The sequence below is a fragment of the Arachis ipaensis genome, chromosome B04 (genome assembly GCF_000816755.2).
Source record: "Arachis ipaensis cultivar K30076 chromosome B04, Araip1.1, whole genome shotgun sequence".
NCBI classification, from domain to species: Eukaryota; Viridiplantae; Streptophyta; class Magnoliopsida; order Fabales; family Fabaceae; genus Arachis; species Arachis ipaensis.
The window spans coordinates 36,199,397-36,213,402 of record NC_029788.2 but is presented as its reverse complement, the minus strand read 5'-3'; positions in this window follow the sequence as shown (position 1 = coordinate 36,213,402).

Here is a 14,006-nt window from a genome sequence, read left to right as displayed (position 1 = left end):
TTCCCCAATAGCCTTGAAGTTAGCTATGTCTGCAAACCAAGGGGCTACTCGGATCATCATCAACTGCTCATCAGGGATGCTTTCATTTACTGCAACTTGGTGTGTCTCTTCTACTTCTTGTGGAATCCTTGAGAGATGGTCAGCTACCTTATTCTCTGCTCTGCTCCTATCTTTAATTTCAATGTCAAATTCTTGGAGCAGCAGAATCCATCTTATTAATCTGGGCTTAGATTCTTGTTTGGTAAGCAAGTATTTGAGTGCTGCATGATTAGTGAATACAATTACTTTAGAGCCAATAAGATATGATCTAAACTTATCAAAAGCAAAGACTATGGCTAAAAGTTCTTTCTCCGTGGTGGTATAGTTCCTTTGATTCTCATTAAGGACTTTGCTAGCATAGTAAATAACATGTACTAGATTGTCTTTCCTCTGTCCTAGAACAGCACCAACAGTGAAATCAGATGCAGCACACATTAATTCAAAGGGAAGATCCCAGCTTGGTGGTGCTATAATAGGTGCAGAGGAGAGTCTCTTCTTGAGCTCATCAAAGGCTACCATGCACTCTCTATCAAAAACAAAGGGAGTATTTGAGACAAGTAGGTTGATGAGAGGTTTTGCAATCTTTGAAAAGTCTTTAATAAACCTCCTATAGAATCCAACGTGTCCCAAAAAACTTCTGATTGCCTTGACATTGCATGGTGGAGGTAATTTCTCAATTACTTCCATCTTTGCCTTGTCTACTATGCCATTTTTTGAAATCTTGTGACCAAGAACCACCCCTTCAATTACCATAAGATGGCACTTCTCCCAGTTCAAAACCAGGTTGGTTTCTTGGCACCTTTTTAGAACAAGAGCAAGATGGCATAGGCAATCAGAATATGAGTTTCCAAACACAGAAAAGTTGTCCATGAATACTTCTATGAACTTCTCAACCATGTCTGAAAAGATGGAGAGCATGCACCTTTGGAATATTGCGAGTGCATTTCACAATCCAAAGGGCATTCTCCTATAAGCAAAAACACCATATGGACAAGTAAATAAAGTTTTTTCCTGATCCTTGGAGTCTACAACAATTTGATTGTAGCCTGAATACCCATCCAGGAAGAAATAATACTCATGTCCTGCCAATCTTTCAAGCATCTGGTCCATGAAGGGTAAGGGGAAGTGGTCTTTCCGGGTGGCTTCATTGAGTTTCCGATAGTCAATGCACATACGCCATCTGGTCACTGTCTTTGTGGGTATCAGTTCATTCTTCTCATTTGACACAATAGTGATCCCTCCCTTCTTTGGGATTACTTGCCCGGGCTTACCCAAGGGCTGTCTGAGATGGGGTAGATCACCCCTGCTTGGCACAATTTTAACACTTCTTTTTGAACCACTTCATTCATGGTTGGGTGTTCAGCCTCCTTTGTTGTTACCTTGAAGGTTTGGTATCTTCTTCAAGTAGTATTTTGTGCATGCACATTGAAGGACTGATCCCTTTTAAATCTGTAAGTGTCCAGCCTATGGCATCCTCATGCTGTCTTAGCACTTGGATAAGCTTCTCTTCTTGCTCCTCACTCAGACTTGAGTTTATGATTACTGGGTAAGTGTTGTTGGCACCCAAATATGTATATTTCAAGCTAGATGGCAAGGTTTTCAATTCTAGTTTTGGTGCCTCTGCTTCTTTGTTATCTGTGGTGGTTGGTATGATTGGATTCTTCATGGTTTCTTGTGGTAGTTCTTCATTTGATGCTTGTTCCAGCTCAATAGTTCCTTCATATTATTTCTCTTCCAAGACTCCTTGAACTATCTGTTCCATGGTGTTTACCATTATGCATTCTCCTATGGATTCTTTGGGGTAACTCATTGCCTTAAAGACATTGAAGACCATCTTCTCTTCATGTAATCTCAAGACTAGTTCCCCTTTTTCCACATCAATGATGGCTCCAGCAGTAGCTAGGAATGACCTTCCTAGGATGATTGATATGTTGGCCTCTTCTTCCATATCCAGCACAACAAAATCAGCTGGGAAAATGAATTCCTCCACTTTTACCAACAAGTCTTCCACCACCCCATCTGGAAACTTAAATGTTCTGTCAGCCAATTAGAGTTCCATTCTTGTTGGCTTGGCTTCCTCAATCTTCATCCTTCTCAACATGGTTAAGGACATGAGATTTATGCTAGCTCCCAAGTCACACAAAGCTTTCTCAATAGTGATGTCCCCTATGATGCAGGAGATTTGGAAACTCCTTGGGTCCTTCATCTTCTGAGGTAGCTTCTTTTGTATGATGGCGCTACATTCCTCGGTTAGTACTATGGTCTCTTTTGCCTCCCATTTCCTTTTTCTTGTTATAAGATCTTTCAAGAATTTGGCATATAGTGGTATTTGTTCCAATGGCTCAGCAAATGGTATGTTGATTTGGAGCTTCTTAAAGATCTCTAGGAACTTAGAGAATTGGCCATCCTTCCTATCTTTTCCCAGCCTTTGTGGGTATAGTGCCTTTGGCACATAGGGCTTCAGGACTGGTTTTGGTGAAGGTGGAAATGTGTGTGTGGGCAGTGGGATTTGCTTGGATAAGATCCCCACTTGTGCTTCTAACTTTGAGATTGCTGCGCCTTGATTTTTCAGATTTGACCTGTATTCTTCTTGATTGGCGTCTATCCTTCTTTCAGTCTGTGCTTGCCTCTCCATAAAGGTGGAGACTGCTCCTGTAATCTGTGATGACAATTGTGCTATTGCAGCCTCCATCCTCTCAAATTTGCTCTTGATTTCACAAGGTTGCATAGTTGAGGGTGGTGTGTCTTGATGGAGGTTGTTGTGTATTGGTTGGTTGCTATGGTATGATGTGTTTTGTGAGTTATGGTAGGGTCTATGGTTGCCTGTTTGATGGTTGAGGTTGTGAGTGGAGTGTTGATTTGATGGATAAGGTTTGTTGTGGTCCTGGTTATGGTTTTGCTGGTTTCTCCACCCAAAATTTGGGTGGTTCTTCCAACCTGGGTCGTATTCCTTAGAGTTTGGATCATTTGGTGGCCTGGATGAATTGTTCACATAATTAGCTTGTTCCCAGTCACCTTCAGGTTCTGATGCGTTTCCTTCTTGTTGAGGGGTTTGATTTTGTATGGCTGAGACTTGATTAGCCTCTATCTTCTTGGTTAAGGCTGCTATTTGTGCTGCAATTGCCTTGTTTTGAGCTAACAAAGCATCTACAGAGTTAAGTTCTAGCACTCCTTTCTTATGAGTTCTTTCTGAAGCATAGAAATACTCATTTTCAGCTACAGTCTCGATGACATCTATGGTTTCTTCAATGGTTTTCTTCTTGTTGAGTGAGCCTCCTGAAGAATGATCCACGGCCTTCTTTGATTCATAGGATAGCCCTTCATAGAAGATGTGTACTTGTACCCACTCAATGAATATTTTTGGTGGGCACCTTCTTCTCAAATCTTTGAATCTCTCCCAGGCCTCGTAGAGTGTTTCCCCATCTAGTTGTTTGAAAGTTTACACCTCAGCTTTTAGCCTGTTGATTCATTGTGGAGGGTAAAATCTTGCAAGGAATCTATTTACAACATCCTCCCATGTGGTTAGGCTCCCCTTGGGAAATGATTCCAGCCACTTTACTGCCTTATCTCTGAGTGAGAAAGGGAACAAGAGTAGCTTGTAGATGTCAGGGTGTACCCCATTGGACTTCACAGTATCACATATCCTCAGGAATGTGTTGAGATGTTTATTTGGGTCTTCTTGGGCACTTCCTCCATATGAATAATTATTCTGAACAAGTGTGATGAGTTGAGGTTTCAACTCAAAGTTGTTAGCATGGATTGTTGGTTTGAGGATGCTGTTGCCACAGTTTCCAGGATTTGGGTTGATATAGGAGCCTAAGACTCTACTTTCTTATCCAACATGATTGCCAACTTCCTCTCCAACATGGTTGTGTGCTTCCTCTTCCATGGTGGTTTCTAGATCTTCCTCCACTTCTTCTTCTCCAATTATGCCTTTGCCTCTGGCCTCCCTCTTTAGTCTAAGAAAGGTCCTCTCAGGTTCACTATCAAAAGGAGATACAGTCTCTCCTCTTCTACTTGTCATACACTTAGCAAATAACCAGCAGGGAACAAGTGAAGTGAAAGAAAATCTTGTTGAGATTAGTGGTTATCTTTTTGATGCAATTAATCAAACAGTTAGAAGAGTGGAAATATGGACAATGGATAACTAAAAGAAAAAGAAACAGAACTCAGAGTAGAGATGAGAGAAGAATAAAAGCACTAATAAAATAAAATAACAAGGAACTTAAATTGCTTAATCTAGCTCCCCAATCAATTTAATCACTGTCAAATTTAAGCCAATCCCCGGCAACGGCGCCATAACACTTGATGAGTCCAATTCACACCCCCATTCAAAAGATGGTGAATCAGTTCTTTTGGCAAGCGCACCAAAATTATCGTCAAGTAATAACCCACAGTGGAGTGGGATCGTATCCATAGAGATTGGCAAATTTGAGCAGTTTTAATAAATTGATGAATTAGTCAAGCGGATCAGATAGATTTGTGATTTGCAGAATTATAAATGACAGAAATGTAAATGGCTAGAATGTAAAGGGAAGCAATAAAGTGTAGAAATGGAAATGACAGAATGTAAAGTGCAGAATCATAAATGACTTGAATGTAAATGGGAATGGGGAATTGCTGAATGTAAAAGTAAGCTATAATGAAAGGGATATATAAGAATGGGGAAATTCATTGAGATCGGGAGATGTTGTCTCTTTGGATCAATTTTAGATTATATCCTCTTCAATCATGCAACTCATTGACCTCTTGGCAATCATGATTGATTGAGCCCCAATCCCTTGGTGAATCAATCTCTCAGATCTTGATCAATAGCCAATTCCTTGGTCTAATTGTTCATGAAGAGAGATATGCTTGGTCCCTGATTATACCACGCATTATCATAGGTCCAAGTAGAGGGAGGATTATATGTCACCATATCCAAACACCAAAACCCAGATCCTACTCAAATGTGAGAAGGGATTTCAAGCATGGTTTCATGTTTCCTTTCCCAAGGTTCCCATGAAACCCATTTTTCATTCAATCTCTTTTCCAAGATAATTGAACACTAAGTATAAGAAACGAAATTCCTTCTAGCAAATCAAAGAGAAGATGAAGAGAAGAAGAATTTTACTATCATCAATCCATCAAGTACAACAGAGCTCCCTCTCTCAATGAAAGAGAATTTAGCTACTCATAGCTCAAAGAAATGTACTCAAAAGTAAAGAAGATGATGAAGTGTAAAAGTGAATCTAAAGCTACTATCTCTAACTGCTTAACCCCATCTTCAGTACTTCTTAGGGGTATTTATACTACTCCTAGTAAAAATAAAAGAATTATAAAAGTGAAAAAGGAAAATTACATTTTGGAGGGAAAGAAACTCAATAAGCATGACTTCCCAGCTGCCGTGTGGTTGGCGCTTCAGTGGCATGTCACGTACTCCCTCAATTCTGCCTTCGAGCTCAAGTGGCACGCCCCAGCCTTTTTCCACTTCTCTTTGCCTCTGAAAACTTGAACTAGCGTGGCACGCCCAGGGTTTGGCATGCCACGCCCTTGTTACACTCTTGATAAAGCTCTTTGGAAAGTTGAACTAGCGTGGCACGCCCCTTTGTGAACAAGTGACTCTTCTATCTGGTGTGCCACGCCACGAACTCAAGTGGCACACCCCAATGGTTCTTTGATCTCTGAATGACACTGGCGTGCCACGCTTGGGGTTCAAGTGGCACGCCCAAGTGAGGAATAGCGGATGGCGTGTCACGCCTTCGACACCAAGTGGCACGCCCCACGTATTTGGCCTCCTTCACCCTCTCTGGAAACTTATACCAGCGTGCCACGCCTAGAGGCTGGCATGCCACGCCCATAATCTTGCCTTGGTTCCAGTAGCTGGCATGCCACGCCCAGTACTCAAGTGGTACACCATAGTGAAATTCTTTGGTTGGCGTGCCACGCCTTCGACATCAAGTGGCATGACCAGCCCTTACTTTGGTCTCTTTGTGCATTGGCGTGCCATGCCTGGTTGCTCAAGTGGCACGCCTAAGTTAGATTGAGAGCCTGGCGTGCCATGCCTTCGACCTCAAGTGGCACGTCCAGTCTTCAATTGCCTTAAGCCCCTTCTCTGGATTTTTGTACCAGCGTGCCACGCCATGCTATTCAAGTGGCACACCCATACATTTGTGGACTCTTCAAGCTTGGCGTGCCACACCTGGATCCTCAAGTGGCACGCCCAAGTGACTTTTTGGAGTTGGCGTGCCACGCCTTCGTTACCAAGTGACACGCCATAGTTAAGGTTCCTCCTGGAGTGATGAGTTGGCGTGCTACGCCCCTTGGCTCAAGTGGCACGCCCATAGTAGCTGATGGGTTAGGCGTGCCACGCCCAACCTGGAGTGCCATTGATAAACCCCTATTTTATGGTTTATCTTGTGCTCAACTGATTGTTTTTTATAAAGTCTTTGCACACTTATTCATGCAAAATGCATGGTTCTACATTTTCCTTCCTAGTTTTGTGCTATGATTGAAAACATGCTTCTTTGGCCTTAAATTTGCTATGTTTAAATCCTTTCTTATTACCATTCGATGCCATGATATGTGTGTTAAGGGTTTTCAGAGATTACAGGGCAATAATGGCTTAGAAGATGGAAATGAAGTATGCAAAAGTGGAAGGAATACAAGAAACTGAAGGAACTACTAACGCTGTCCAGCCTGACCTTTTGGTACTAAATCGACCATAACTTGAGCTACAGAGATCCAAATGATACGGTTCTAGTTGCGTTGGAAAGCTAACATCTGAGGCTTCACAACAATATGTAATTTGATATAGCTGCTTCGAATCCAGGCGACGCGCACGCGTGGATCACGCGGACGTGTGACCTGGCAAAAACCCAATCCACGCTAACGCGTGGACGACGCTTCCGCGTGACTTTGCAGCGACCTGTACGTACCAAAAATCACTGAGGGCAATTCTTGAGCTGTTTTTGACCCAGTTTTCAACCCAGAAAACACATATTAGAGGCTATAAAGTGGGGAAATCAATCCATTCATTCAGAGAACATAGACAACATTCATATTTATAATTTTAGGTTTTAGATGTAGTTTTTAGAGAGAGAGGCTCTCTCCTCTCTCTTAGGATTAGAATTTAGGATTTCTATTATGATTAGGATACTTCTCTTCAATCACAGGTTCAATGTTCCTTTAATTTATTTTCTACTTTTATTTATTCTATTACTTTAATTGTTATTTATCTTTTCAATTTGGCTTATGAACTTCATGTTAGAGTTGATTTCTTTATTTAATATAATTTGAGGTATTTCAAATTTAAGATTTCTTTCTTTTATTTATGTTACTGCTGCTTCCAATCTGAAAGCATTTTTATTCGAGTAGATTTTCTCCCTTTTTGCTTTGGTTAAGTAATTGGTAACACTTGAGTTATCAGACTCAGCAGTTGATTGAAAATTGGGAATTGCTGATTGATTTGGATCGCTCTAAAGCTAGTCTTTCCACAGGAGTTGACTAGGACTTGAGGATCAAATTGATTGGTCCACTTGACTTTCCTTTATTTAGTAAGGGTTAACTAAGTGGGAGCAATAACAATTCTCATCACACATGATAAGGATAACTAGGATGGGATTTCCAGTTCTTAAACCTTGCAAGAGATTTTTATAATTATTAATTTATCTTTCTTGCCATTTAAATTACTTGTTCTCTATTTCAAAAACCCAAAAATACATATTTTTCCATAACCAATAATAAATCATACTTCCCTGCAATTCCTTGAGAAGATGACCCGAGGTTTAAATACTTCGGTTATAAATTTTATTGGGTTTTGTTACTTGTGACAACCAAACTTTTGTACGAAAGGATTCTCTGTTGGTTTAGAAACTATACTTACAACACGATTATATTTGTGAATTTCTTTACCAGCAAGAATCCGATCGTCAAAATGGCGCCGTTGCCGGGGAGTTACAAATGTGTGTCTTATTATTGGTTATTGTAAATATTTTATTTTGCTTGTTTATTTGTTTTTATTTTTGTTCTTAATTTTTATTAGCTACTATGAGTTCTCACTCCCGTCTCTTTGAGTTTGGTTCTAATGTTGTTGAAAGGAATGGGAGCTATAACAGAAACATGCATCAAGGTCAAAACAATCAAAGATGGAAGGAGCCACGAGGATCTGATCAACCCTTTCGGCAACAACACCTTCCAAGATACCATGGACAACGACCATTCTACAATGCATGCCAAGACAATAGATACGGTGGACCTACTCGTGACAACCAACCCCCACCAGTTTACTATGGTCAAAAGCTATTCCGAGGTGCGTACCAAGATGAAAGATATAGTGGACCCCCTTGTGGTTACCAACAAGCCCCATCATACGCCTATAACCCCACTCCTCAACATAGCTATGAACCATCACACTCACAAGCCACCTACCAACACTTACCTCCATATGCCCCTAACCCTTACCCACCTTAATTCCAATCCAATTACTCCTAAGAATCACCACTTCCATATGCACCATGTCCATATCCATCAACCCGAGAGTCACCGGAGTGTCTCAAGGAAACAGTGAATAAATTTCATGCAACCCTTTACCAATTAGATCAAGCGAGCAATCGACTAGCTTCCCGACGTTCGGACACTCAAGGAACCCCCATGGCTTCATATGGACAATCTAAAGAAAAATGTATCATGAAGGAGATACTAGAAATTCCACTGGACAGTACAGAGCATGACTTTGTGCTAGAACAAGTGGAGGAAGCCAAAATTTTCGAAGAAGAAGAATTGGTTGAAGACTTAGGAGATGCTGAACCTCCATGGGAATCCAGAATTGTGGAGAATTTCGTCAAGAAATTTGCAATTGATGCTACGGAGGATAGTGCATAACCCCCAAAGCATGTATCTTATGAAGAACTAGACGGAACGGCTCAAGAAGCGAGTTTCCTTGATAATGATAATCACGAATCAAGTTCTCCTAGTAATGAACTCACATCCGTAAGTGAATTCTTTGAGATTGAAGAATCTTCCCTAGGTGAATACGAATATGATACGGAGGTGGACTTTTCTCAACCTCTAAATTATGACTTGAGTGATGAGGAAGAAACCGAAGACTTTGACCAAGACGTGGTTGCAGTTGAAGAAGTTTGCAGAGAAGTGGATGAATTCACAGAAGAATACAAGGGAGTAGAGCTTGCAGAACCACTGGAAACACCTATCCCAAGGCCATTACCACCCAATACAAACTTCAAGTGGGTAAATTCCTTAGCCTTTATCCTTACTTTTCCACTTGAATATGGTTTGCTTGAAACAGATGGCCAGCTTAAAGCTCTTTGTGGCTTTAAGAGTAAGAGGGAGATGATAGGTAATACTAGAAGTTGGCATCCAAGGCTCAATACGGTTCCACGCTCCGATTGGAAATGCAAGGATTGGTATAGAGCTCGATTTAATGGGTTTCGGAAGATGTTTGGGTATCTCAGTGGAAATTCAGGTTACATACCGCCCGGTTGGAAAAATGAAGATCAATGCAAAGATAGGTACAAAAGCAAGGTTTGGGATCCTGGAATCTATTCTAACATTCAACACTCGTGGAGCCTGAAAACCTTCTTTGATTTGCTCGAAAGCTTTACATGCCTAGTTTGGGACCCCGGAGGCCATTGGAATTCCAAACATTGGTGGAGATTTCTGGATGAGTTCAAACAGAAGCCACCATAACAGGGAGCTCACCAAATGTCCAACTTAAGGACTTAAACCAAAAGTGCTAGGTGGGAGACAACCCACCATGGTATACTCTTTCCTTTTTGTTCTTAGTTTTATTTTATTTTATTTTCATTCGTGTTCATTCATAATTTTTGCATAATCATCTGCATTCTGCATTTTGCATTCTGCATACCGCATTAAAAAAAATCGCACGCAATGCGCAAGCGTCGCTGACGCGTCCGCGTCATAGGTGCCTTGGACATGAGAAGAAAAGAAGCAGAGAGTCACGCGTAAGCATGGATGGAGGCGTGCCTTAGGCACCAACTTGTTCATGCGAATGCGTCCCTGACACATCCGCGTCGTTTGCGAAACCAGCCCTCCCACGCATGCGTGTCGCCCATGCGCACGCGTGACCCTGCAAAATCGACGTAAAAAGGTGTATGGCAGCATATTGTGATGGAGTGGGGCTGGAATGATGCCGGAAGCACAAGCCCTATCACGCGACCGTGTACCCCACGCGGCCGCGTCGTTTTTCAAAATATGCCATTCACGCGATCAAGTCACCCACGCGCACGCATTACCCATGGTATCATAAAGCTTCCGGGATATTTAAGCTTCTCTGGTAAGCTTTTCAGAATGACTGCACTGCATTCTTCAGTGAGGAAAACTTTTTCAGTTTCTCTCCAATCCTTCTTATGGCTTAAGATCTCTTTCATGAACTTAGCATAAGAGGGTATTTGCTCAAGTGCCTTTGCAAACGGAATCTTTATTTCAAGAGTCCTGAGGTAGTCTGCAAAGCGAGCAAATTGTTTATCCTATTCTGCTTGGCGGAGTTTCTGAGGATAAGGCATCTTGGCTTTATATTCTTCAACCTTGGTTACTACAGGTTTATTTCCTACAGAAGTGGTTGGAGAAGCCTGCTTAAGGGGGTTGTTATCAGCACTTGCAAGTGTCTGACCCCTTTTGGCATTTGAACGCCAGAATTGGGGGCTGCATGGGCGTTTAACGCCAGATTGCCACCCTTTTCTGGCGTCTAGACGCCAGAATTGGCTGTCCTTTGGGCGTTCAACGCCACCTTTTCACCCTTTTCTGGCGTTTGAACGCCAGAATTATTGCTCTCTGGGCTCTTACTATCCTCAGAGGGATTTTGGGTAGTGGTTTGGTTATCCTTTATTAACTGTTCCTTTCTTGACTTCCTGCTTCCTTGGATTGATACATTCAGTGTTTTCCCACTCCTTAGTTGAATAGCTTGGCATTCTTCTGTTATCTGTTTAGATAGCTGCTGTCTTCTCTGATCCAATTGTGCTTCCATATTTTGGTTGGCATTTTTAGTGTCTTGGAGCATCTCTTTGAATTCTGCAAACTGTTTTGTTATAATAAGCAATTGCTGATTGAGTTCAGCAACTTGTTCTTGAGGACTAAGTTCAGTGGATACTGCTTTAGCCTCTTCTTTCAGGGAGGACTCACTTCTCATGTACAGATGCTTATTTCTAGCAACTGTATCAATGAACCCTTGAGCCTCTTCAATTGTCTTTCTCATATGTATAGATCCACCAGCTGAGTGATCTAAAGATATTTGAGCTTTTTCTGTAACCCCATAGTAAAAAATGTCTAACTGCACCCACTCTGAAAACATTTCAGAGGGGCATTTCCTTAGCATCCCTCTGTACCTCTCCCAGGCATTATAAAGGGATTCATCATCCTCTTGTTTAAAGCCTTGGATGTCCAGTCTTAGCTGCGTCATCCTTTTTGGAGGGTAATATTGATTCAGAAATTTGTCTAATAACTGTTTCCATGTTCTTATGCTTGCTGTGGGTTGGTTATTTACCCACCTCTTAGCTTGATCTTTTACAACAAATAGAAACAATAATAATCTGTAGACATCCTGATCCACTTCTTTATCACGTACGAATACTGGTAATTTTGCTGCACCATGATAATGAGCTGAGGATTTAGCTCAAAACTGCTTGCTCTGATGGGGGGTATACAGATACTACTCCCGTATGCAGCAGTAATGAGGTTAGCATATGATCCCAGAGTCCTTCTGGACTGTTCATTTCCACTTAGGTCCATGATGGAGAAAAGGGAATTGATGTGAATTACAATTAAAATAGCCAAATAAATAAAAAAATAAGATAGAATAAAATAATTGGGAAATAAAATATAAGTTTCAAAAACTAAAAGAAAAAGAGAAAGAAATTCGAAAATTAAAGTAATCAATTAGTAAAAAAAATTTGAAAAACTTTAGATATGATTTTTGAAAAAAATTTTGAATTTTGAAATTTTAAAACTAAGATGAGATAAAATAAAAATTTTAAAATAAAAATCTGAATTTTTTAAATGAAATTTTAAAAAATTCAATTAAATAAAGAGAAAAGATATTTTTGAATTTAATGAGGAAAGAGAAAAACAATAGAATGACAGCAAACTTAGAATTTTCTTTAGATCAAAACAGAGAAAACAAACAAGAAAACTTTGAATGTCAAGATGAATACCAAGAACACTTTGAAGATCAAGATGAACACCAAGAACAAATTTTAAAAATTTTTAAGAAAATAGAAACACAAAGGACACCAAACTTAAAAATTTTTATATTTTGGACACTAATAATTCGAAAATGTATAAGATAAACAGCAACAATCACCAAACAAGAAATTTTAAAGATCAAATAAGGAAAATTATCAAAAACAATTTGAAGATCAATAAAGAACTAAGAACATATAATTTAAAAATTGAAAGAAAAATAAAATCATGCAATTGACACCAAACTTAAAATATGAAACTAAACTCAAGCAGAAGACAAAATTATGAAGTTATTGGTTTTTTTTTTTAATTTTCAAAAATAGTTTAGAAAAGTAAAATAAGGGTTTTAAAATTTTAACCAAAAACAATAATAGAAGACTCAATGTTAGTGACTCTAAACCAAAAAGACAATTTTTTCCTAATCTAAGCAACAAAATAAACCGTCAGTTGTCCAAACTCGAACAATCCCCAGCAACGGCACCAAAAACTTGGTGCACGAAATTGTGATTACACTTTTCACAACTCCGCACAACTAACCAGCAAGTGCACTGGGTCGTCCAAGTTATACTTTACGTGAGTAAGGGTCGATCCCACGGAGATTGTCGGCTTGAAGCAAGCTATGGTTATCTTGTAAATCTTAGTCAGGAGATTAGTGATAAAAATGATTTTGTTATGAAAAGTAAATAACATAAAATGAATGGTACTTGTGATTTAATGATGAGAAACAGGTTGAGGTTCCGAAAATGCTCTGTCATCTGAATCCCTACTTTCTTACTGTCTTCCTCTCCAAACACGCATGGTTCCCTTCCATGGCAAGCTGTATAATCCTCTCGGATGAAAAATACCAGGTGCTATTACTGCACGGCTAATCATTTGTCGATTCTCACTAGCGTCGGAATAGGACCATTATCCTTTTGCACACTGTCACTGTGCCCAACATTTGCAAGTTTGAAGCTCGTCACAGTCATCCCCTTTCAGATCTTACTCGGAATACCACAGATAAGGTTTAGACTTTCTGGATCTCAGGAATGCTGCCAATGATTCTAGCCTATACCACGAAGGTTCTAACCTCCAGACTCGGTCCGTGGATTAGAAACCCAAGAGATACGCACTCAAGTTGTTGCCCAATGACTACATTGAGCTCAGATAGAACGGAGTGGTTGTCAGGCACATGTTCATAGGGTTGAGGATAATGATGAGTGTCACGGATCATCATATTCTCCATATTGAAGTACGAGTGAGTATCCTAGAATAGAATCAAGCGTAATTGAATAGAAAACAGTAGTAATTGCATTAATCCATTGAAACACAGCAGAGCTCCTCACCCCCACCTATGGGGTTTAGAGACTCATGCCGTCAAAGGTACAATATGAAATGTAAAAATGTCATTCCTTCTAAAATGAATCTCTAAAAGTAGTTTTTATATTAAAATAGTGACCTAGGGTTACAGAAAATGAGTAACTAGGTGCAGATAGTGTAGAAATCCACTTCCAGGACCCACTTGGTGTGTGCTTGGGCTGAGCATTGAAGCTTTTTTGTGCTTAGGCTGTTCCTGGAGTTAAACGCCAGCTTTGGTGCCAGTTTGGGCATTTAACTCCAATTTTGGTGCCAGTTCTGGCGTTTTACGCCAGAAAGTTTTAGGCTGACTTTGGATGCCAATTTAGGCCATCAAATCTCGGGCAAAGCATGGACTATTATAATTGCTGAAAAGCCCAGGATGTCTACTTCCCAATGCAATTGAGAGCGCGCCAATTGGACTTCTGTAGCTCGAG